Source organism: Lissotriton helveticus, chromosome 10 (assembly GCF_964261635.1).
Source record: "Lissotriton helveticus chromosome 10, aLisHel1.1, whole genome shotgun sequence".
In the NCBI taxonomy this organism is placed as follows: Eukaryota; Metazoa; Chordata; class Amphibia; order Caudata; family Salamandridae; genus Lissotriton; species Lissotriton helveticus.
The window spans coordinates 70,959,588-70,983,771 of record NC_136071.1 but is presented as its reverse complement, the minus strand read 5'-3'; the positions used below and the strand labels follow the sequence as shown (position 1 = coordinate 70,983,771).

General features: G+C 45.0%; 1 protein-coding gene across 2 annotated transcripts in view; it reads right to left on the bottom strand.

Annotated features, from left to right (window-relative positions):
* ARAF (A-Raf proto-oncogene, serine/threonine kinase) overlaps positions 1 to 20,180 on the bottom strand; it is a 198,251-nt gene extending 178,071 nt beyond the window's left edge. Inside the window, exon 1 of one of the 2 annotated variants that reach the window (XM_078664774.1) lies at positions 20,035 to 20,180. The gene's annotated coding sequence lies outside the window, so the exon portion shown is untranslated. The remainder of the gene's footprint in view (positions 1 to 20,034) is intronic. The other variant, XM_078664773.1, reaches the window with a different exon arrangement.
* Between the last annotated feature and the right edge of the window lie 4,004 nt (positions 20,181 to 24,184).

Here is a 24,184-nt window from a genome sequence, read left to right as displayed (position 1 = left end):
CCAACTTGGAAACCAAAATAACTGAAGCCATCCAGCCTCCGGGGACTAAATTTCTATGCAACATTTAGCACGAGATTGGCCCCTTGCTTACACTGGGTCTATACAGAGGTATTCGACCAAGGTATTCTACCGCTTTCCCTCCGCGACGCAGTGCTGGTGGTGCTACTCAAATCAGGCAAGGATCTGTTACAAATGGGCTCATATTGCCCACTGTCCTTCCTAAATATCAGATTATAAAATACTGGGCAGAGTGCTGGCCAATAGATTGCTGGAAATGACACAACTGTTAGTGCACTCCGACCAAAACCGTTTTATACCTGGTCAGAACACCAGTTTGAATTTGCGCCAGCTCTTTATGCTGCTGGACTGGGCGCGCACAATAGAGGAACCAGCGTGGATAGCCTCTCTATATTAAAAAGGCATTTGACACCTTAGGCTGGCAGTACATTAATGTGGTGCTAGCGGGCTACGGCATGGGCCCCCAGTTCTTGTGCTGGATCAAGATACTTTATACTGCCCCACGGCCCGTGTTAAGACCGGTTGTATGATATCAGACTCCTTTACAATGGAACGGGGCACCAGACAGGGTTATCCTTGATCACCAAGCGTTTTCACCCTAGCAATGGAGCCTTTGGCCTATGCGCTTTGTAGTCGAGTCATCAATTGGGGCATTAGGGCAAATAATCAATGGCATATCATCTCACTATACGCCAATGATGTGCGGGTTTATCTTCGCGGCCAACAGGCAGCCCTGCATTGCTTGACAGACCTGCTGAGTAACTATGGACGTATATCTGGCCTAAAGGTGAACTGGGGGAAATCGCTCCTGTTCCCAATGACACCCCTAACTCCAGAACAAAGGACAAGCTTACAAGTTGTCCCGCTAACCTGGTCCTGTGACTCCTTCAAATACCTGGGAGTACAAATATACAACTCACAAGCAGACCTCATAGACAGCAACCTGGGTGAGGTGATTGCCAGCGTCCAAACCTAATTAGCATTCTGGACGGAGGAACCATTGTCCCCATGGGCCGCACAGACCTATCTAAAATGCTACTGCTTCCCAGACTCTTGTACTTCTTTGCTGCCCGCCCCTTCCAACTACCAAGCAAATTGTTTCTTGACCTGAAGTCACTCCTCATATATCTCTAATCAAGGGGTGAAGCTAGAATCAGAGTCGCCCTCCCAAAACCATATGTCCCTATAACGGAAGGTGGCCTTGGTAGCCACAACTATAAAAATTACAATGCAGCCGCACAGCTACAATGGCCAGTGCACTGGCTATTGGCCGCAATATTACTGAGCTGGACCCCTGGCCTACGACAGTCCGCACTCCTGGAATGGCTATTCGGGTCCAAGTCAGCAAAATGTAAGAAATCTGGAAACATCCTAATGTCCACGGCCTGTAGCTGCTGGAACCGTTATGTGCTATGGAGGCACTCACCTCTGCCCTATGCTCCAGACCTTCCCCTCAGGGAACTTCCCAGCCTGTACACTAGTCTTAAGTGCCTGGAACTGGCAGACGGGTCTGCAACTGGCCTATCCACCCGGGGAAGACTTATTTGTAGATTTGAGTCCAAGTGCTTTCGACACGCTGATGGACGACTATGGAATATCCCCTGGCTCCTCCTTACTTTATGCAACACTTCGGCACCAATTATTTCAGACATGGGGTAACACGCAAGATGAACCCAAAACATCTACCGTCATGCAAGTCCTACTGACACATGGTACGGGCAGGAAAGCAATAACTACATTATAGAACTCTCTAAAACCGTATGCCATGTATCTACCGGGATGCAACAATGGCAACCACACTTACCGATAAACAATGGATACAATGAATAGGGTCCCCTAAAACAATATCCACCAATGCCAGAATAAAATATACACAATTTAATTACCTCCATCATATATACCTAATCCCACATAGACGGTCGCGTATGTACGTGACCTCAGCTGATATATGCCCTGCAGGCCAGAATTCCAAAGCCACGTTCATTCATATTTTATGGACATGACCCCATCTAACGGCATACTGGAATGAAGTAGCTGTCTCACTATCTGAGGCCACAGACACGACAATCACGGCACAGTGCCCTCACTTCCTATTAGGTACAACGAAGCTCAACGCACTCCGCAAAAACATCAACAAATGTCTGGACCTAGCACTTGGCCTTGCCAAACAGACTGGCTATGTCATGGAAGTAGACATCGCTGACCCGAACTTATGTGTGCCTCTCCGACCTTTGGAGGGCGCTAGTGGCTGCGCACAAGCTGGCCCAAAATAATACTGCAAAAGTACCCACTGCCACTAATCCTCTAGACTGGCACAAATACTTAACTTTCATAGAATCAAAACTGAATACCACACCCTCCGACCCAAGGCACTATCAGGACTGACCCACCCCAGAGTGATAGAGGTCCCCTCACAATAGCATCACCTCTCATGGTGGCACTGGCCCACCCTAGCCCCTACCTTCAACCCGCACCCTAAAACCATCCACCACTGGCACCAAGTAGCACAAAACACCTGGTCTCATACAGAAATCACCAAAATATACCAGACGCCAACACCTCTAACCCTGCACGTGAATCCAGAACATCTTAAAGCCCCTGTCACTTAGCAAGTGCCTATATAGACACTGTGGGGTGCCCAAAGTCAGTATGTAACAAACATGTACATCCAGGAAAAGACAGATGTTGAAATGTTTATTGTTATATAAATGGAAAGTTCTGAAATCACAGGCTCCCAATACAGCACTCATATCTGAATACTACTTTGCATATATACTTTGTAATCTCTTTCTGCAAAAGGCCGAACTATTACATGCTTAACTCCCACTTTCCTAGGATCTGTGTTAACAATATTGAAAAATCAACGAATAGTATTTGTGTTTATGAGTTTCCCTTGTGGAGTGGTTAATTACAGTAAGGTTGTGCATGTGTGCAAGACCACCACATTTGGAAGAAGGTGCCCTCTCCCCACAATTATTCTAGCAAGACTCTGAGCTGCCAAACATCACATGGAGGCGTGCAGGCATCATGGTCAGGAGTTTGCATGTGTTTTCAATATGTGCTGTGCAAATGGAAGATTTAGCTGCCCTCTGTCAAGTTTTATTCCATGTGTCATTGGATATTTCTTGACCAAGGTTCCTTTCCCAGTAGAGTATCTGTGTTGGGATTTAGAGCCAATGTCTGCGAGTACTCGTGGCCAGGTGATTCCATTCCAGAGTACTTTCTTAATGAATATAGTCTGTAGGAGTTCTCACTGGACACTCTTTCAATGATCCAGAGCCAGTCTTGTGCAACAATAACAGGAGTCAAAGTCATCTTCCCTATCGAGGTGTCATCCCTCCTGGATCTCCACCCAAGAAAGCAGCTCCCCATTGAATAATGCTCATCTAGAGTGGGGGGGGAAGGTTGCCATCAGGTTGCCATCACTCTAGCCCAGAAAGTGACAGTCGGTGAGTCTCAGTGGGAAATCCAGATTCCATACGATGGGAGTGAGCAGCGAGGGGTATGTAGTGGCGCCCTTCTTGTGTTTGATGGCAGTATTCTAGTATAACTGGTGTCATGGGGAGATGGTATTGCCTCTCTAAGTGGGCTCAATGGTAGTGCTAGAGTAGGACATGAGAGGTATTTGAGAACATTTTTTGTCTACTTGTACCCAACCCTTGCTGCCAGGAGTGTGTGTAAAACGTTATAGTTGACGGATGTGGCGGGCTCGCGTCAATTAAAAAAACAAAACTCCAAAAACAGTTTTAGTCTTAAAAAGCACAGCAAAAGTAGTCCCTGCCACTGAAGAGGATTTCTTTGCTTGCGGAAAAGTTCCTTGTGAAATATCAGAATGTGGTCACTGTTAGTCGGTGGCTGAAGTAGGCTGATTCCTACCGCCCCCCCCCCCCCCCGGTATGCTGTAGTATAGTAGATGGAATAATAGAAATGGTGCTGATATTCCAAAATGCCCTGCTAGTAGCATTCTAAAAATGAGCAAGACTATACCATGTGGATTCAAGTGCTTACACTATTGTTTTCACACTTTGGGCATTTTAGGATATGCAAAGTCATTTTGTGAACCAATGAGAGTGTAGTACACTATCCTCTAATGCACAGGACATTTAGCTTTTACACTTCTTTCCAAATGGCTAAGGAAACATGAAAACCTGGCTAATTTTCCATTTCACTAATCGGTCCGGTAAGAGGTCTGGACTGTGAATGTAGAAATACAAATATCACCACTGCCCAATACCTGAAAACTGTAGACTATTCAAAAACAGCTTGTAAACTAGATCAGCCTTTGGGACACTCTCTCTCTCACAAGGGCAAATAATTTACGGCATGCTTTCGGGTGATAAGAAGAGGCGTATCATCTTTCTTGCAAGATAAGTGTCCAATCCATTTTTTCACTTTGTCTTGATTTAGGAAAACCTAAATGGTTGTCATCTCTAACCTCTGCCATGCCAAGAAAGAGCCCGAATATATAAGAGGAAAGATAATATTGCAGTCATCTATACGAGTCTTTGCTTGAAAGTCCAGGAGTCCAAATATTTTACACAAGGTTGCCCTATGTTTTACTAGGGATGGAGAAAGTCTTAAAGAGACATATTTTGAGCATGCATCTTGATAAGCAGAGGAAAATAAGTAGCTAACACCTGAGGATTTTTACTGATTCGTGAAGGTAAATACAAATGGAAAAGCGTTTATTTTCCTGTATTTTTAAAAATGGATAAAAACGGAAATTAGGTTATTTTTTGAGTGATTCTAAATGCTGACAGTCGTGACTGCCAGGCCAACAACTTTGCAGAGCGACTGGGTATGGTAGTTAAAAAACAGAAAGAATGTTTCCTAATGAAGATTAAACATCTGTAGACATGCACAAGGTTGACAATAAAATGTGCATGGTTTTAGAGCCGTATATTAATTTATCATCAAAGGGTATTTATCTCATTGAACCCTAATGAGTCCTCCACCTCGATTGCTTAAAAGTGAATTTATTGATAAGCTCAGCCCTTCCCTTGGGCAGCAACTTCCCAACTGTTGTCATTGGGATTCTTCCACTATTCTTTTCTCATATATATATATATTACTGACCAAAGTATTCCTGCGCGTCGCCACACACTTCCAGCTGGCGCAGATACACAAAGCACGGACCAAATTTCACGGTGTTCAATCTCTTTATTCGCTAGTCGGTTTTCATAACGTTTCGGCACCCCTGTGCCTTGCTCACATGACGATATATATATATATACATACAGTCCACATAAAGAATTCTAAATAAACATATCCCCTTTTCCTTACAAAGTTTTAAAAGCAATAAATAAACATACCTAAATACTATTCCACAAGATACACTCATATTAACTTTTGAAAAAAATAACTGATAATACTATTATATTCACAGGCGAAAACGTTCACCTCAAGAAAACATTCCACTTACTGATTATTCAGTTCCTGCACTTCTGTAGAATAACATTTCCTTAATTTACGAGCTTTGCAAACATCAACATTTTGCAACTCTACAGTATTTTTTTTGCCTTAATGACTTTACATGGTGAGGACCAAACACTCTTAACCTTCCTTCTCATCCTTCCTCTTTTGTACTTGACTCAGTCATTTACAACAAAAGAACATGATTTGCACTTTGAAATCGTCTCATGCCTCTACTGATAATTCTTTTGATATTCAAACACTCTCTCAATCACCTCCGACAGACAAATTATCCTTCATCTAACCCGGATACACTCTTGAATGAGGTTCGCTGCCTTTTAATAAACAAAAAGGTTTAATAAGGCTAACACACAATGTGGTGAGGTTCTATAATACCAAAGCATCTTTTGAAATTCACTCTACTACCATTTTCTCTAGAGTGATACAAATCAGTACAATGGCGCGCAACACACTTTTTCTGCAGGAATTCTTTCATACAGCCAGACACAAATTGGGGGACATTAGCCGTTGCAATTTCCTTCGACCACCCTTCCCGTACTAACACATCACTCAAGAACTCCACCAAACTTTTGTATTTACACAATTCACAAATTTTACTTCAGGCCATTTAGAAAATAGTCCATCAATACTACAGCATACTTTATTGAACATGCCTTTACATGGAACGGCCCACAGATATCCATACCCAATTTTTGTCATGGTCCAATTGGGAATTCCACAGGTGTTACTGGTGTCTTCTGAGACTTATCACTTATAGTAGAAACCATTTCTAACAACTCTCTCACTCATCTTATCCATACCAGGACTCTTCTTCATTCCAGACATTCTGCCATGCCCTTCATGAAATAAATAAATAAATAAACTGTTCCCTCAATTTTAATTGGAACCAACTTATCACCACGATACAACATATTATCAATCCATACCAATTCCTCCAAATAGCTTTATAATTATCCAATAACAAAGCTTTACATTGTTCGCTTGGCCAACCTTCAATCAAACATTTCTTGATCACCAGCATTTCTTCATCAAATTCAACTTCACAATTCCACTCTTCTTCTGCAATAATATTACAGCATTCGGATACAGCAGCCACAAACACCTCCTCATCGCCCTCACAACTTTCCCCCACAGCAACATTCTCCACTTAAAGTGGAAGGGGAGATAAACAATCAGTATTGATATCAATATGTCCTGGAACATATTTAACTTCAAAGGGAAATTCCTGCAAATAGTAAGCCAATTTGCCAACCAATGTGTAGCCTTGGTGGAAACTATATCAATTAACGTTTTATGATCAGTCCTCAACTCAAATGCACTGTCCCAAATGTCACTTTTTAAAATGATTGATAGTCCACCAACATGTGACCACCGAGTGACCACCGCGCCTTCCTTATGCCTGGTCACCCCCTCCTGTCCCCGCTGACACCGACCACCACTTGAGAGCCCCAGCCACCTGAGAACCGGCCGCCAGAGCGCCCCAGCCACCACAGAGCCGGCCGCTCGCTCTGATTTTCCCGCCGCTGCCTCCCTGCGGCCCCGCCCGCCGCCCATTCACCGAGACCCAGCCGACCCGCCCTCCCGGCTCCCCTCTTAAGGGGACCACGGACAGCCCTCACCAGTGACCACCGCGCCTTCCTTAGGCCTGGTCACCCCCTCCTGTCCCCGCTGACACAGACCACCACTTGAGAGCCCCAGCCACCTGAGAACCGGCCGCCAGAGCGCCCCAGCCACCACAGAGCCGGCCGCTCGCTCCGATTTTCCCGCCGCTGCCTCCCTGCGGCCCGCCCCCCGCCGAGACCCAGCCGACCCGCCCTTCCGGCTCCCCTCTTAAGGGGACCACGGACAGCCCTCACCAATGACCACCGCGCCTTCCTTAGGCCTGGTCACCCCTCCTGTCCCCGCTGACACCGACCACCACTTGAGAGCCCCAGCCACCTGAGAACCGGCCGCCAGAGCGCCCCAGCCACTACAGAGCCGGCCGCTCTCTCCGATTTTCCCGCCGCTGCCTCCCTGCGGCCCCGCCCCCCATTCGCCGAGACCCAGCCGACCCGCCCTCCCGGCTCCCCTCTTATGACGCCCACTCCCACGTGCAGCGTTGAAGCGCAGCGGGCGCGCCGATTGTGCGCCTAAGGCGCGCCAAAGGCAAGCCCGTCTGCGCCCGTCCGCGCCTGGACCGTGCCCAGCGCCGGAACCCCTGGCCCCCGAGGATGCCAGCCCATCCGCCGGACCTACGACACAGCCACCCTCAACGCACTCAACATCGGCCGAACCCCCGGCTGCTACCGCCCCACCCCGAGACGCATCCACGGACCCTTCACCTGCCACTCCTGCGACTTCTCCTGCACCCGGACCTGCACCGCACCCACCAAGCCGAGCACCAGCAGCAACCACCTCAAGTGCCTCCTGCTCAACACCCGCTCCGTCCACAGACATGCCGTGGAGCTCTGGAACCTCCTCGACTCGACATCCCCAGACGTCGCCTTCCTCACAGAGAAATGGATGAACGCCTCCTCAGCGCCCGCCATCGCCATCCCGGACGGATACAAGATCACCCGGAGGGACCGCGTCAACCAGACGGGAGGAGGCATCGCCATCGTCCATAAGAACACCATCCGCATCACGACCAACACCGACGACACCCTCTCAGCCGCTGAACATCTTCACTTCCAGATCCACACCGACCCTCAGAGGCACCCTCATCTACAGACCCCCGGGACCACTCACACAATTCAGCGAAGACATCGCAGGCTTCATCAGTCCGCAGGCCCTCCCCTCCGCTGACTACATCCTCCTAGGAGACTTCAACTTCCACCTGGAGAACAACAGCGACCGCAACACCACCACCCTGCTGGACAACCTTGCCAACCTCGGACTCAAGCAGCTGGTGACCACCCCCACCCACTACGCCGGCCACACGCTTGACCCCGTTTTCTCCTCCAGCAAGGACATCTCCTTCAGCCACGCCACCGGACTCCACTGGACAGACCACAGCTGCGTCCACTTCAGCTTCAGAAAGAACACGATCCACCACCACCAGGTCCCACGTAGAAGCTGGAACAAGATCACAGCCGACCAGCTCGCTGCATCCCTGAGCCAGAACCCCCCCGCCAGCTCAGCGAACCCCAACCTGGCTGCCAACAACCTGACGAGATGGATCAGCAACTGCGCAGACGACCTCGCCCCACTGAGGACCCCTCCCAGCAGACCCGGCAGCAAGAAACCATCCTGGTTCACCGACGAACTCAAGAGCTCCAAGAAGAACTGCCGAGCCCTCGAGAAAGCCTGGCGCAGAGACCAGACACCAGTCAACATGACCACCCTCAAGCTCGCCACCCGAAAACACCACCAACTGATCCACGCCACCAAGAAAACCGCATTCAAGGACCGTCTGGACAACAACGCCCACAACAGCAAGGAACTCTTCAACATCGTCAAAGAGCTCTCCAACCCCAGCGCCGGAAACGACATCACCCCATCGCAAGACCTCTGCAACTCTCTCGCCGCATACTTCCACAGCAAGATCGCAGACATACACAACAGCTTCAGCACACAGCCGACGCACCATACAACCGCAACAACGCCCCCCACCACCACCCTCCGCGCCTGGACCCCGATCAACACCGAGGAGACCATACGCACGATGAACTCCATCCACTCCGGATCTCCAACCGACCCCTGCCCTCACCACGTCTTCAACAAGGCCGACGTCGTCATCGCACCTCATCTCCGGGACACCATCAATACCTCCTTCGACACCGCAACCTTTCCCGGAGAGCTGGAAGCATGCCAAACTCCGCGCCCTCCTGAAGAAACCATCAGCCGACCCCACCGACCTCAAAAACTACCGCCCCATCTCGCTCCTCCCGTTTCCTGCCAAAGTCATCGAGAAGACCGTCAACAGACAGCTGGCCGCCTTCCTCGAGACGAATGGATCCCTCGACCCTTCGCAGTCTGGCTTCCGGGCCAACCACAGCACCGAGACCGCCCTCAATCGCAGCCACTGACGACATCCGAGCCCTGCTCGACAACGGTGAAATAGCGGCCCTCATCCTCCTGGACCTCTCCACGGCATTCAACACTGTCTGCCACCGCACCCTAGTGCAGCGCCTCAGTAACGTCGGAATCCAAGAGAAGGCCCTGGAATGGATCATCTCTTTCCTCGCCGGAAGGACACAGAGAGTCTGCCTCCCCCCGTTCAGATCAGAAGCCACCGAAGTCATCTGCGGCGTACCACAAGGATCATCACTCAGCCCCACGCTGTTCACATCTACATGAGCCCCCTTGCGGCCATCGCACGCCAACGCAACCTCAACATCATCTCCTACGCCGACGACACCCAGCTGATCCTCTCCCTCACCAACGACCCCGCCACCGCCAGAACCAGCCTACACGAAGGGATGAAAGACGTAGCCGAGTGGATGATGAACAGCCGCCTGAAACTGAACTCAGATAAGACTAAAGTCCTCATCCTGGGATCATCACCATCCGCCTGGGACGACTCCTGGTGGCCCCTTGCCCTGGGCAGCGCTCCCAAACCAACGGACCACGCACGCAACCTGGGCTTCATACTGGACTCCTCCCTCTCCATGACCGGACAAGTCAACGCCGTCTCCTCGTCATGCTTCAACCTCCTACGCATGCTACGGAAGATCTTCCGATGGATCCCCACCGAAACCAGGAAGACGGTCACCCAGGCCCTCGTCACCAGCCGTCTGGACTACGGCAACTCCCTCTACGCCGGAACCACTGCAAAACTCCAGAAAAAACTCCAGCGGATTCAGAACGCCTCAGCACGGCTCATTCTGGACATCCCCCGGCACAGCCACATCTCTGCACATCTAAGAAACCTGCACTGGCTCCCCGTCAAAAAGGGAATCACGTTCTGACTCCTCACACACGCACACAAAGCTCTCCATAACCAAGGCCCAAGATACCTCAACGACCGCCTCAACTTCTACACTCCCACCCGCCATCTCCGATCGACCAGCCAAGCCCTCGCCGCCGTCCCCCGCATCTGAAGAGCCACAACGGGAGGAAGATCCTTCTCCAACCTGGCCGCCAAGACGTGGAACTCCCTCACCTCCGCCTGACCCAAGACCACCTCGCCTTCAGGAAGCAACTCAAGACCTGGCTGTTCGAGCAATAGCGGACCACCCCTCCCCAAGCGCCTTGAGACCCTCCGGGTGAGTAGCGCGCTATACAAATGCCTGATTGATTGATTGATTGATGCTAATTCATTGTGCTATGCATGCGTGGGTTCTGATCCCATCCTCCCCGCTACTAATGAGTCACCTGCATTGCTTAAAGGTGCTAAAGCCTCTTTTTCAATAACACTGCATGTTCATTCTGCTCCATTGTGTATGAGAAGCAAACGCAACCACTTTTTCCTTATCATTCCTTTTTTGCATCAAAACAGCTCCTAAACCATGCATACTGGCATCCGTAACAATTATAGAACAGTCTTTCATATTGAAAAGCTTCAAATTCACAGCATTTTACAATGTTGTTCTTAATCTATGCAAAGTTATCTTCACATTCTGAAGTCCAAACAAATTTAACATTTTTGTTCAATTGCACTCGTATCTCTCTAGTCAAATCCGAAAAATATTCCATAAAGTTAGCGTAATATTCTGTGATTCCCAAGAATGACCTTAGTTGTTCCCTATTTATTGGAGAAGGAGCTTTTTAAAAAATTGTATTTCCTCCACCAACTTCATTTTTGGACTTGTATCACCTTCCAAGGTAGTATGACCTAAATAGTCTACCTGTTCAACTGCAAACTTGCACTTATTCAAAGTTGCTGTTAATCCAGCATCACTTAATATTTTTAAAAGTTTCTCTAAGGTGGTATTGAGTTTGTTCAATTCCTTTCCCCAGACCAAGGTATCATCTGAAAAACCTTTAAATTAGGTTTAGTTACAAACAACTTCTGTATAATTCTTTGGAAGACTGCAGAAGCAGAGGGAAGTCCGAAGGGCATTCGTACAAACCTAAACAAACCCTCAGGCGTCATGAAAGATGTTCAATATTTCAATAATTGATGTACCTTAATCTGATGATACGCCTGAGAATAATCAAGTGTAGAAAACAAATTAGCTTCACCATTATCATTTATGTTTGGAAGTGGATATTTATCCACCCAAATTGACTTATTCAGATCTCGGAGATCGTTGAACATATGACTTCTTCGCCAAAACTATAGGATTTACCCACTCAACAGATTCCACTTGCTTAATAATCTCTTCACACTCCAACCGGTTCAGATCTTCCCACAGGCAGCTGTCATGGGTATCGTTACATTTCAAACCTTATGCACAATTGGTGTTGCATTGTCTTCAAGTATAATTTTATGACAAAACCCTTTCAAACAACCTAATTTAGATGAAAGAACACTTGAAAACAGGTTTTACCAATTTTAGCTAGAATTACAATTTGATTCAGTCAACAAAACTTGGTCGGTATGATTAGGATCCAAAATGTATACCAAACAACTTCTGATCAACTAATGTTAATAGTTTTTTTCTAGAACTAACTACGTACACCCTAGATTGTATTTTCCATTCTTTAAAAACAATAGCCGATTCACAACATCAGAATAACGGAAGTTTCTTACCACAATAACCTACAGGATTAATATTGGCCTCATCTAGTGCAATGTTTCCCAATTGCTTGAATGTTTTTTCATCAATTATGGTGTGTGGGAAACCTGAATCTACCCAAACTTCAAAGCCCTTCTCCAACACAAGGATCTCTCATTTTGGCAGACTACATGACTCCAATACAGTGTGTACTCCCAATTCAGCTACCACCAACACCTCATCATCCTCATTATTCGACTCCTTATAATAGCTCACAACTTTCACTCTAATCATTTTACAATCTTGCCTCTTGTACACCCGAGAAAAATGTCCCATTGGTTTACACTTGTAGCATCTGACATTAATAGCAGTGCAGTTAGTGGATGATGCCATATGTTTTTACTACCTCTGCGATAATATTTATCCTCCTCCTATTCTCTTATGCTATCCTCATTCACCATTACATGTGAATTGTTTGATTATTTTGTTTTGACCATCTCCAGCTAAAACAGCTGCCCTGGAGGATGTAGGTTCTTGTTGGTCCCCACGCTGATTTATTTCCATTACATATTGTGAAGTGCTTTCAACTTTCTTAGCAATTAAGATTGCTTTTTCCAATGTGGGCTGGTTCTTTATTGAAGAGCATGCCATCCAGAGGTCAGGTAACATCCAGGTCTTGCGTCAACTGACAATAATAGAATTACAGTCATATGTAATCACTGACTTGGAACTCCTAGGATACCACAGGCTCCTTAACGCGCTCTTCTTAAATCTTACTATTATTCTACATATAGATGCCAGGGTTCTTAACACTGCGACATATTGTTTAACAGTCTTTCCAGTCAATTGTCCACAAAAAAAGAATCAGTGGGGCTCTACCGGAATGTTTATCTTAGCTGTATAATTATCTCCTACAGCTCTTATTGCCTGCAAAACCTCATCATCATCCTCCTCAATGCTCCTTTCCTCTTCCTTGGCTTGCACATCACATGGTGGAATGGGTAATTTTTTAAGTACCTTCTACTCCCAGATTATGCCTTAATATGGCCAATTTGCATTTATGCAAAAATGCACCACCCCAATGGCTTCCAAGTGGGTTTGAATGCATCACAACAGTCTTCCCATAACATTAATGGATCACCAGGAGTAGAAAGGAACGGTGGTGGGGTAGTTCTAGATTCCAAACAAGCCATATTAGCAATATTATTAAATGGAAAAAAAGTGCGTACTAAATTATAATAACTTTCTCAAACGCCACTAACATACAGTTTTAGTGCAGGTTCTAATTGCTGCCAATGCCAACAATACCTAATCAAATGTCAACTGTAACTTACTGCATGCAGCCGTACTAAATTTCCTCAGGAAATGTGATCAGACAGCTAAACCGGTCAGGTTTCAAATGTGTGATACTGCTTAAGGTCGTGTCAGGACAATACTTTGTACCTGCGTGCCTAGTTAGAACGCACTTGCCTGAGCTCAAGCGTGAGGTCTGTTTCTGCATTAAACACGTTCTCTTCATACACGTCTCTTTGAAATGCACAAGATTGAGCGTGCAGTCTGCCCCCGTCCGAACAGTCTCCGACAAAAAACCTCATGCCAATCAGAGGCCAAATGGTGTCAACATTGTGCCGTAACACCTCCAGCAATGCAGCTGCAGTCCTCGTACATCGGCACAGCATCGGGTCGTACATGCAAGCCAGAAATCCAGAAACCGAGCGCAAGCACCAGCCAACAGTGCTCCTCCTGTCTGGAAACCTCAAAGAGACACTGGAGAACACACTCCTGATGTTGCCACTGAGTCCTTCACCTGGACTGCTTAATGGTGAGCTTATCGATAAGCTCAGTGTCCTCCAGCTATTTCCTTGGACCACAACTTCCCAACTGTTGTCAATAGAATTCTTCCATCCTTCCCTTCTATTACACATATAAAACATTCCACATAACAAAATTGAAATACAACAAACGCTATCAGGCATTAAAGCATGAGTGTACATTTATCAGTATAAAAATGTGGAAGCATATTAGAGTCTGATTAATTTTTTCACAAAATTCAAAATAAATATGGATAAACAGAAAAAACTGTCAAAAATAGGCATGGCTAAATACATAGAGAAATGTCCAAAAAGTAAATACCATAAAACTAGCCCTACTTATATCAAACATTGCTCACCATTAAAAAATATGTACTTCTCAAATTACTGATGCTGAGAAAGAAATGCGCCTGTGTGTAACACTAAGTATCAGACTGAAATCTCTGAGTAGAAAGAATTGAGTCATGGGTGGGTACAAGTGGGTCAAGAACAATGTTAATTACAAAATGATGGTTTTCAACTCAAGGAAAGGTTAAAGTTAACACATTCACAATGAGAAATAACTCAAATATATAGACCAGGAATAAAAGTTTTAGGGCCACTTTATAATCAGTATCCAATGCTTTTTTATCCATGGACTAGTTCTTCTTCATAAAGACGCACAAAAAGACAAACAAGGATGGAGCTAGAAGCAGGTAACTCACTGCCAGCTCTCGTAGGGCACAGGCGGACACAACATCTAGAGATTCCATTTAAAACTGTCACTGGCAAAGTTCTTTACTCATCAACAAATGTAGCACCCATAGCAAGAGAACCCCATCTCCATTCAACAAATACTGCAGCCAATGCACTGCACAACACCTTTTTATCAAACGGATAAATAAGTCAATAAAAATGAGCACCTCTCTAATCACCGATCAAAGAAAACATGTTGGACTACATCGAGACAATGCAAGGTTTTCTAAGGAAACAAGACAATTCACCCTTGACTTTCTTGTGCACTTTCTTTAATGAGAATCAGGTGAAAAGACATCCTTAAAATCAACCTGAAATACAATCCATTCACTGACAGGTCAGACAAACAAATTGTTTGATGGCCTACAAGGGCCTATGAACGGCAGAATATTTTTTGTGGGTCGAGTGGATCAGATAGGGTTTCAAGAGGACTAATTCTTCATAATAGCAAACTAAGTGAGAGCACGGATTAAGGCATCAGAGAATGAAGAACTGTGCATGGCTGTCAGTGGCACTGAAACAAGAGGTCAGTGACATTAACAAATGACCCTTCAATCTAGTAGGCATAAATGTGTTGAACTGGGAACATTTTGGCAAATCAATTTCAATGATTTACATTCTTAAAAGAAATAGGCACTTCCAACTTGTGTTGGCTTTTTTCAGGGTGTGGCCTAAAGGAATAGTGTCTGTGTATATTAGCACCGAGGTTGTGTAGTCAATCATACGACGCGATGATTCTTTTTACCTGGTTTTCGGTTTGGTATTGGGTGCTTAGGCCGCCAGGATTAAATCGCCACGGGCTGGTACAATTTGCAATTTGCTTCCACATAGGGGTAACTGGTGTAAATGATAGTGGACATCAATGCAAGTGCAACTGGGGGTAGACCGAGACTACAATGCACTAATGTAAGGGCTAACTTGAATCGTCTAGCAGCTTCAATGAGTTGGGTTGGTCATTTAAAAATGTACACTAATTCCAAATTAACATAACTGAAATAAAACTTAGTATGTAAAGAACATAAACTACTCACTTGTTTAGATAGTGAACTTCTCCAAATGGTTCTTTCACCCATGGACATGCAAATGTACTTATGAATTAGATACTGCCATTCGGCATGGACAATTCAAACTGATCAAGGAGCATGTCTGAGAAGTGGCAAGGTTAAAATAGACACAGTTGGTATTAATCAGTATAGGTGTACAGAACTGTATATGAATACTTAGCCGAGTATAAATTACAAGGACAATGTAGTAATATGTAATAAAGTGCTGCCTAGAGAACCCTTGGAGGATATCATTTTCAGGGATAACTATGGTCCATTCATTTCTACAACTCAGGTGAACAATATGGTGTGCATTGTGTGATTAAAGCACCACCTTAACTCAATGTCCTGTATTTGCCTCAATTCCCACCAGCAAACAATCCCTGTTTACAAGCAGATTCAGAACACAATGCAGACTATGATTTGAGCATTTACATCCAAATGGCCCTAGCCTAACATTACCTCTTGACACAACACAACTTCTAGATAGTTTCCTCTACTTCAGCCTCTGACGTACACTTCAGAATGGTTACCCCTCTTTCTCAGGGAAGCCACTGATGCAGGGATCTCTTTTGTAGATAAATCCACCCATGTCATACCATCACACTCTCTCTCATATCTATTGAGTGGTGACTGAATCCAGGGTGATGGGAGCAGAGACTGACAAACACAGCTAGGATTCAGATTAAAGACACAGGAGCAAGGTCGATAGTAGTGTTCCCAAAGTAGAGACATTTCCCTCAATAGCAGACAATTTGCTACATCACATACCTGCATAGCTTATATTACACTGCAATTAGACTGAAATCTTTTAGCACATAAGTAGACATGGATTATGCACGATGGCAAAACCCAGAAGCTGATTTCACACACGTGGCAAGGAAATGTCCTTTTTGCTAGAGTACTAGCTACTGCATTTTACTAAACTCTCAGACATGATTGAAAGGGCTTCTGAGCTTCCACATGTCGGTTTTCAGCTCTGACACGGTTGCTAGAAAAGAGAAACTAGTGGCTATTTGTTAGGCAAGAGGTCCACTGCTAATTATCAAGGATTGGCATAAAGACTTAGCGTATTGCAACAACATGGTTGATATAAATGACATTGTTACTTACACATATCATCAACCAGAGATGTACGAGATCCTATCAGAACATATTTACTGAAAAGGGAAATGTGATAGAAGGACACTATAAGTGATGTTTGTGAGGTAATGTGGTGCATTAGAGGTACTTGATATTGATAATTAGACAGTGTGTAAGTTAGTCCTAGAATGCCAATTCATGTCAGAGCAAATGTTAGAAGGGTTTAAGAGAGAATAGACTGATTGATCCCTGGATCTAGAGAGAGTAATACTAACAATGCTTCTAAAGCTTTATCTTGCTCTTTATCTGTTTCATAGGTCTAATATCATATACTGCAGATTGATTATGTACTGTTGAATAGAAGTTTGTGGACTGTATTGCGAGTCAGAAAGCAAAAAGGCTGTACGCACTGTTGAATGCGATTTAATACATACATCTGGGTTGGTAAAATGTTAATGATTATGACTTGACATGCCAGAAAACATAACAAAACACAATGTCAAATGGCGCGCAAAGCAAACTCTTGGATCAGACACTAGGTTAACCACTCGGAAAACGAGGAGGGAGAGGGATCAGCAATAAGAGAAGGGTAATGAGAGGAGTTTGGGGAAGAAAACAAATGTGGGGAGCAGTTAAGGAGGAGGGAGGGAGAACCAGACGGGGACAGGGGAGTTGTGAGGGAGCAAAAGAAATAATACCTCAATGACAGCACGAGCAGTGGACGGGCACTATTTAAGTTCAATCAATCTGTGCTTTGTCCATGCTTAACGTATACGAATGGAAGCGACAATTGGCCAGCTCTTGCCAAGGCTGCAAGGAAGAGTGACACTGAAGCAAACAAATGGCAAGCAATGGGCAGGCTCCGAGCCTTTTATTGTAAACAATAGTGTCTCGCAAGCAAGAGCACAAGCAGCGCACACGTTATCACAGGTTCAATCTAAAAACTAGTGCTTGAAAAGCAAGCAGTGATGCCAGCCAATTTGAGATATGGTAAAAAGCCAATGCTCCTTGGGTGTGACACACACAAGATTGACTAGCTGGTACATGAATAAGAAGCAGACAAATGACAGTGTCAGACACGACAACCAATAGTAAACAATGGGAAGGCTCAAAACCACTATATGTTTTTGCAAAAGTCAGCGCATGCTCTGTCTAGTAGACTTGACCCAAAGAATCACATTGAATCCAACGATTGGTAAGTAATGGGTGGATTCTGAGCCCTTTATTGATAACAATAGTGTCTCACAAACAAAAGCAAATGCAGCGCATTCGTTGTCGCAGGCTCAACCTAAAAACTAGCGCTTGAAAAGCAAGCAGTGACACCAGCCAATTAAAGATATGGTAAAAAAGCAATGCTCCATGGAAGTGACAAACACAAGATTGACAAGCTGGGGCACGAATAAGAAGCAGGTAAATGACAGAGTCAGAAATGACAATCAATGGTAAACAATTGCCAGGCTCCATACCACAATATGTTTTGCGCAGGCAGAGTCTAATAGACTCGAACCAAAGAATCGCATGATGAAAGTGAAACACATAAAAAGCGCTCACATGACAACTTATGAAGAACTATAATAACTACCCTACAAAAGATGTACATAGATCCTAAATCAAAACTAAATATGACCTGAATACTATTCATACCGCACGAGCTGAACCACCTTATTTCGACTGAAGCAAAGACACTATGAAAAGGACGACAAGGTGAGCAGGTTGCTAACCTTACAGGTGAAATAAGGCAAAGCACATAGAATAATACTGGCTATTGTAGATGACTGACAAGCTACTGGCAAATCCAACTCATAACAAATGAGTTTGATACTTTCTAGAAATATTTATACATATCCTCCACATCCAACATTTATAGAAAGAAAGAGATATTTATGCAAATCATAGATACCACAAGTCTCTCAAGTGAACATCGTCTATCATTAGATTAAGAAATCACAGAAGGAGAGATAGTGAAAGGAATAGATGAAATGACAATGAACAAAGCATAGGGGAAGCTGGATTACTCATCGAGTTTTATAAAAATGACAAGGAAACTAAAGAACACCATTGCTGTACAAATGTTTGAGGAAACAACAGAAAATGATCATATAACTGCAGAATTCAATAGAACGTAGATAGCTCGTATTCCAAAATCAAACAGGTAGCCATTGAAGTGTGCCAATTACAGGTGTATCTCTCTCACCTACTCAGACATTAAGATATTAACGAAAATCGTGCCAAACAGATTGAAAAAGGTGATTGCATTTTTAATACATCCACTGCAAGTGGAATATGTCCCTACGCGATCTTCTACTAACCACTTAAGATCATACCACCTGTGGCAGGTGTAAGATAATACTAAAGACATATTCATGTCCCAGTTGACGCCTGAAATTCATTCAATCTGGTCGAATGGTCATATGTGTTTCGCACCTTTGATAAGATTAGATTGGGTGCCACCTTACTTAGTAAAGTTAGCTGGCTCTACAATTGCCCACAAACCTCTGAAAGCGGCAATGACCTCGAGAAATTATCTGCCCTGCAACTAAAAATGTGAAGTAAAATGAGCTTATTAGATGTATTCAAGACACATAGACAAATTCTGAGATGGGTGGACATCATTAATTGTAAAGAAGATTTAACGATATCTTTATTATACAAAATACCTACAGATTTTATACATCATGCAAATAGGTTTGAAAATAATTATATTCTAGACGGAGAGCTATTGAAGTTGATGTAAACAGTTGGTAATGTGATTAATAGTTTCAAGTTTACAAAGTTCTAACCAGAGCATTTAAAAAAATGTGCAGCAGGTCGACATTCTTCTAGGAGAGACACAAGAAGCGGCACATTTCTAATGGGAAATGAAAAATTACTTGGATCAAAACAGGACTGGGAAAGCTACACACAGATGGTATAAAGGAAGTTCAGATTTTATGCGTGCTGCGAAAAATACAGGACAATGCCTTTTCTTGAAACAGAGTTTCACCGCTCTAAAGAAACAAGTGTCTAAACCACAAACATCGCGTACAGTGGGGCAACTTCAAACATCTAAAAAGGTATCTTGTCAAAACACAGTGACCTGGATATATTATGAGAAGCATAGAGTTCTCTGCAGTTTTGGTGTAAACGTCTTACAAAAAAGTATCTAAAATGTGTCACAAATGAGTTACGAAAATGTCACATAGAGGAACTTAAAAGATGCTGAAACTTTGGCAAGTAGGAAAAGGTCCATACCAATCAGATACACAGAGAGTGCAAAATGCATACATGTAATTCCAGGCGCACACATATACATACAAAACAAAAGGGTGGTTCCCAGACATGGGTTCTTACCTGCCGCCTCCCCGCAATTGATCTTAAATAATCCAACTACCTCTGCTTTCCTTCGACTCTAACTGACTTCAATAGATGAAGGGCACTAACCGACTTCGATAAGTGAAGGCGCGGCGAAGCAATCGGAAGGCTAAGTTACAATGATTGGCATGTCCACGAATGGGACAAGGAGGGGCTTAAAGGCTGGCCTTCCCTATAAAGCCTCTCATTGGTTAAACAAAAATAAGTAGCCCGGAAAAGACAGCCCACCCGCCCCGGAAGAAGCAGTCCCTGCGGCATCCCTGAAACAGTTCATCCTCCTCTGTCAGGAAGCGAAGGCCGTGTTGACCCGGAAGTGATGATGACCCAGGCGCATACGGGCCGGTATTGCTGTATATGCTGCTGACAGTTTTGCAGGAGCTTGGATGGTGGTTACGTCAGTGTTACAGATTGAGTACCGGAGTGTAAAACAAGTGAGGGGCGAGGCGAGAGCGGAGGATGAGCTCTGCTGGACGGTGGCAACTTTGCATGGCCAGGCGGGGATGTGGCTTGTAGTTGTGCTGACGTAGAGAGTGGCACCTTGTTCATTGAGTTTACCTTCCTGACAAGTGCTGGCAAAGCCAGTAGATGTGGCTTGCACTTGTAGTTTTGACTTGAACGAACCTTGCTGCTGCTTAAAGATAATGTTTTCTGTATACGTTGCATCAATAGTTGGTCCTCACGCAATACAGATCAGGCATCACCCGAACACCAAACAGCTAATAGGTGAGATAAGAGAGGAATTCGAATACCCTATTTAAGCAGAGCCTGAGCTCACGATTTATTTTATTTTATTTTATTTCATTTAAATAGTATTATATAATACGAGCATGACCCATGGATGTCAGAGTGCTGTACATAGCAAAAACAAGCCAACAACATAAAGGAATTTGGTACTGTCGATAAAAGCAGATAAGAAAGTTCTGAGTCTATTAATCGTCTGCTGTCTGGACATGATCTCGGATTACCAGTTGTGGTGTGGTTAGGAATAGATCTATAAATAAAATGATCCAAAATTAACTAGGTCCTTGGATGGGAGGAGTGTCAAGTGATACAGCGCAGGTTGTATGTGGAAGGGGCAGGGCTTTAAGTGTGATGAAAAAACTGGGGGGGGCTCTCAAAGGGGCTTGGATGATATAGTTAAGGGCGTTGCTTAAAACGCCTAAGTCAAAAATCTGTGCTTAGCATAGTGAGCCGCACAACTGGCATTTTGCTGCTTCTGTGATTGAATCAATATATCCATCCATATCCATATCCATACTAATATTATAAAGAGAGAGCCCAAACCTCTGAGGCGGGTAATCTCAGTAACCACAGCACCAATCACAACACCCAATACAGCGTTGGAAAGGGCAGTTGCAGCAGAAGGACATAGGCTATGCAGACGGCCACCATATACATTTAAAAGGTAAAAGAACCGTGCCAGCAAAGTAGTCCCTTGTGGGCGTGTCTGCATTCTGCTGTGGGCGTGTGCTGGGGGCGTGACAAACGCTGGGGGTGTGTGGTACGTTCCGCCCTTCATGCCATGTGAGTCGTAATTGCGCCGCATCAAGGGGCACGCTGGGGCGTGACAAACGCTGTGGGCCTGTGTCTGCCCTTCATGCCATGTGAAGCGCCAATTACGCAATTGCGCCGCATCAAGGGGCACGCTGGTGGCATGACAAACGCTGGGGGCGTGTGCTATATTCCGCACTTCATGCCATCTGGGTCGTACATTAATCAGATCGTCTGCTGTGGCCGTGTGCTGGGGGCATCACAAAGGCCTTCACCTCGAAGCGTGGTAAGTAACCATTCGCAAGACTCCCTTGGGGGACTGCCCGTTGTCTCACACATACTGGGGGTGCCGAATGCAGTGTGTGCCTTGGCCTGGGTGCATCTGAAAGGGCCGAATACAGTGTGTGACTTGGCCTTGGTCAGTTTAAAATGCACTCGGGCCGAAGAGCTTCGGTGTGGGTCATAAAAAAATAAGAACAGCGGGAAACAATCATTCAAGACTCACACAATTCTAATTGTTAGACGGTCGCCGCTGGCCCTCAAGCGGGGGCACACGCGACTGAGCGTGTCTGCGGGGACAAGTACTGCAGCCTCTCATGCGCGCTGTTACTGAACTATCACATTAAACCAAATTACACGCGCCTGCTAACATCAGCCAGGGCTGTAGCCGGGCTCAGGCGGCGGATCACTACTAAGAAAAATTGTTCCAACAACGGCCATTAATCTTCAGATACTGGTGTACATCCCATACTTAATCAAACACAAGGTGATAGATACATGACAATCTTTTTTTATTTTCTTCAAAGATATGAAGTTTTCTTTATTTTCAATTTCTCAATGTTTTTTTCCCCTCTGTTCCTTGGCAATATTTAGTTTGTTGAAGGGGTCCCATCGTACTTGCTATCAGGCGGCGGATCACTACACTAATTACATGCGCCTGCTAACATGAACCAGGGCTGCAGCTGGGCCTCAAGCGGGGGGACACGCGCCTGCTAAAATCAACCAGTGCCGAAGTTGGGCCTCAAGCGGGGGAACACGCGAATGACCGTATCTGAATACACACAGTACACACATTCTATTTCATACCCGGACAACGTCGGGACGGGCTGCTAGTATATATATAATACAATAAGATTACCTTCAACAAGCCTGGACTTTTGGCTTTGTCAATGGCTGTTAGTTGCATAAGATACATATGCAACAACTATGGCTTTGTTGCATTTGTATTATTGACAATACTTCCATTCTGAAATGATGAACCTGTAAAAGAACCATGAGGAGTCTCATTGAAGTTACTTCAAAGGCAGTGAAGAGTGGTATTGCTGCAGAGTTAAGATTTTTTTTTTGCCCCGAGATTGGGGGCAAAAATGGAGAGCCTGATAGAGACCTGTTTTGGCATCTGCCTTTTAGAACTGCCGGTGCTGACCACCGGCAAGACCCGGCCCACTTCAAGCCATGGAAAGGGTATAAAGTGCCACTTACGGGCCAGATCTGTTGTCATTCTAGTTGGGTGCTGTGATCCCCAATATCATAAGCTTACACGAATGAGGAGGAAGTTCACAAAAAACTAAAATGTTAGGGGAACCAGATTGTGAATACCAATATGGTGTTGCGGTCTAGTGTTCCAACCACCATGTGAGAGCGCAAAGCATTGTGGGCGAGGCACGCGCATTGTGTACGGGGCACTGAGAGAAGAATTCACCCTGCGCTCTCCCTCTGACTAATAAAGAACCTACAAAGTACCTACAACATCTGTACTTCTTTTACAAAAGCAGGCTTGTAGGAGAGCCGAAAGAAAATGGAGAGCTGGCTATGAGCAAGTCAGGAAAGCTGAGTATGCTCTGTCATTATCAGTATATAAGAAGATGATCATGGAGGAGAATAGTACCTATTTCACGACAAAAAATTGAGATGCTAAAAACTCCACAAAGGTACTCTTCGTCACAGTGAAAAAACTAGCCAACATTTCAGAAAAAGGCCCTGTGATGAGCAGCTCCGAATTTTGTGATACTCTGGGTAATTTCTTCACTGATAAAGTTGCCTCAGTCTATAAAACCTTTAAAGACACCTATAACACCCCTCAGACACAGGCAAGAATAGGGGTGGGTAACAATACAACTAAGGCAGGATTTACTTCCCCCCCCCCCCCCCTTCGCTAGATCAGATCACCCAGGTGGTGGGAAACACAAAGTCAGGAGCTCCCTCAGATCCTTATCCCCCTAAAGTTTATCATATGTGTCAAGATCTTGTTAGTGAACAATTTAACATGTTAGTCACTAAGATAATTCAATCGGGCATTTTCCCGGAGACCTGGAAAACAGCCTCAATACTGCCTCTGTTAAAGAAGCCTAATTTAGACCCAAAGGAGCCTAGCAGCTATTGTCCAATTTCAAGGATTCCCTTTCCATCTAAGGTGTTAGAGAAGCTGCTAAATACCCAGCTTACAGAATTTATCAATTCTGAAAATCTGCTGGACCACACCCAATATGGCTTCAGGGAGGGCCATGGGACAGAGACGGTGTTAGTTATGGCAGTGGAGGAATTTAGGATAATTCTTGATGCAGGGGGGAAGGCCGCCTTGATCTTATTAGATCTCTCTGTGGCCTTCGACACCGTTAATCATGAGATTTTGGCTAGT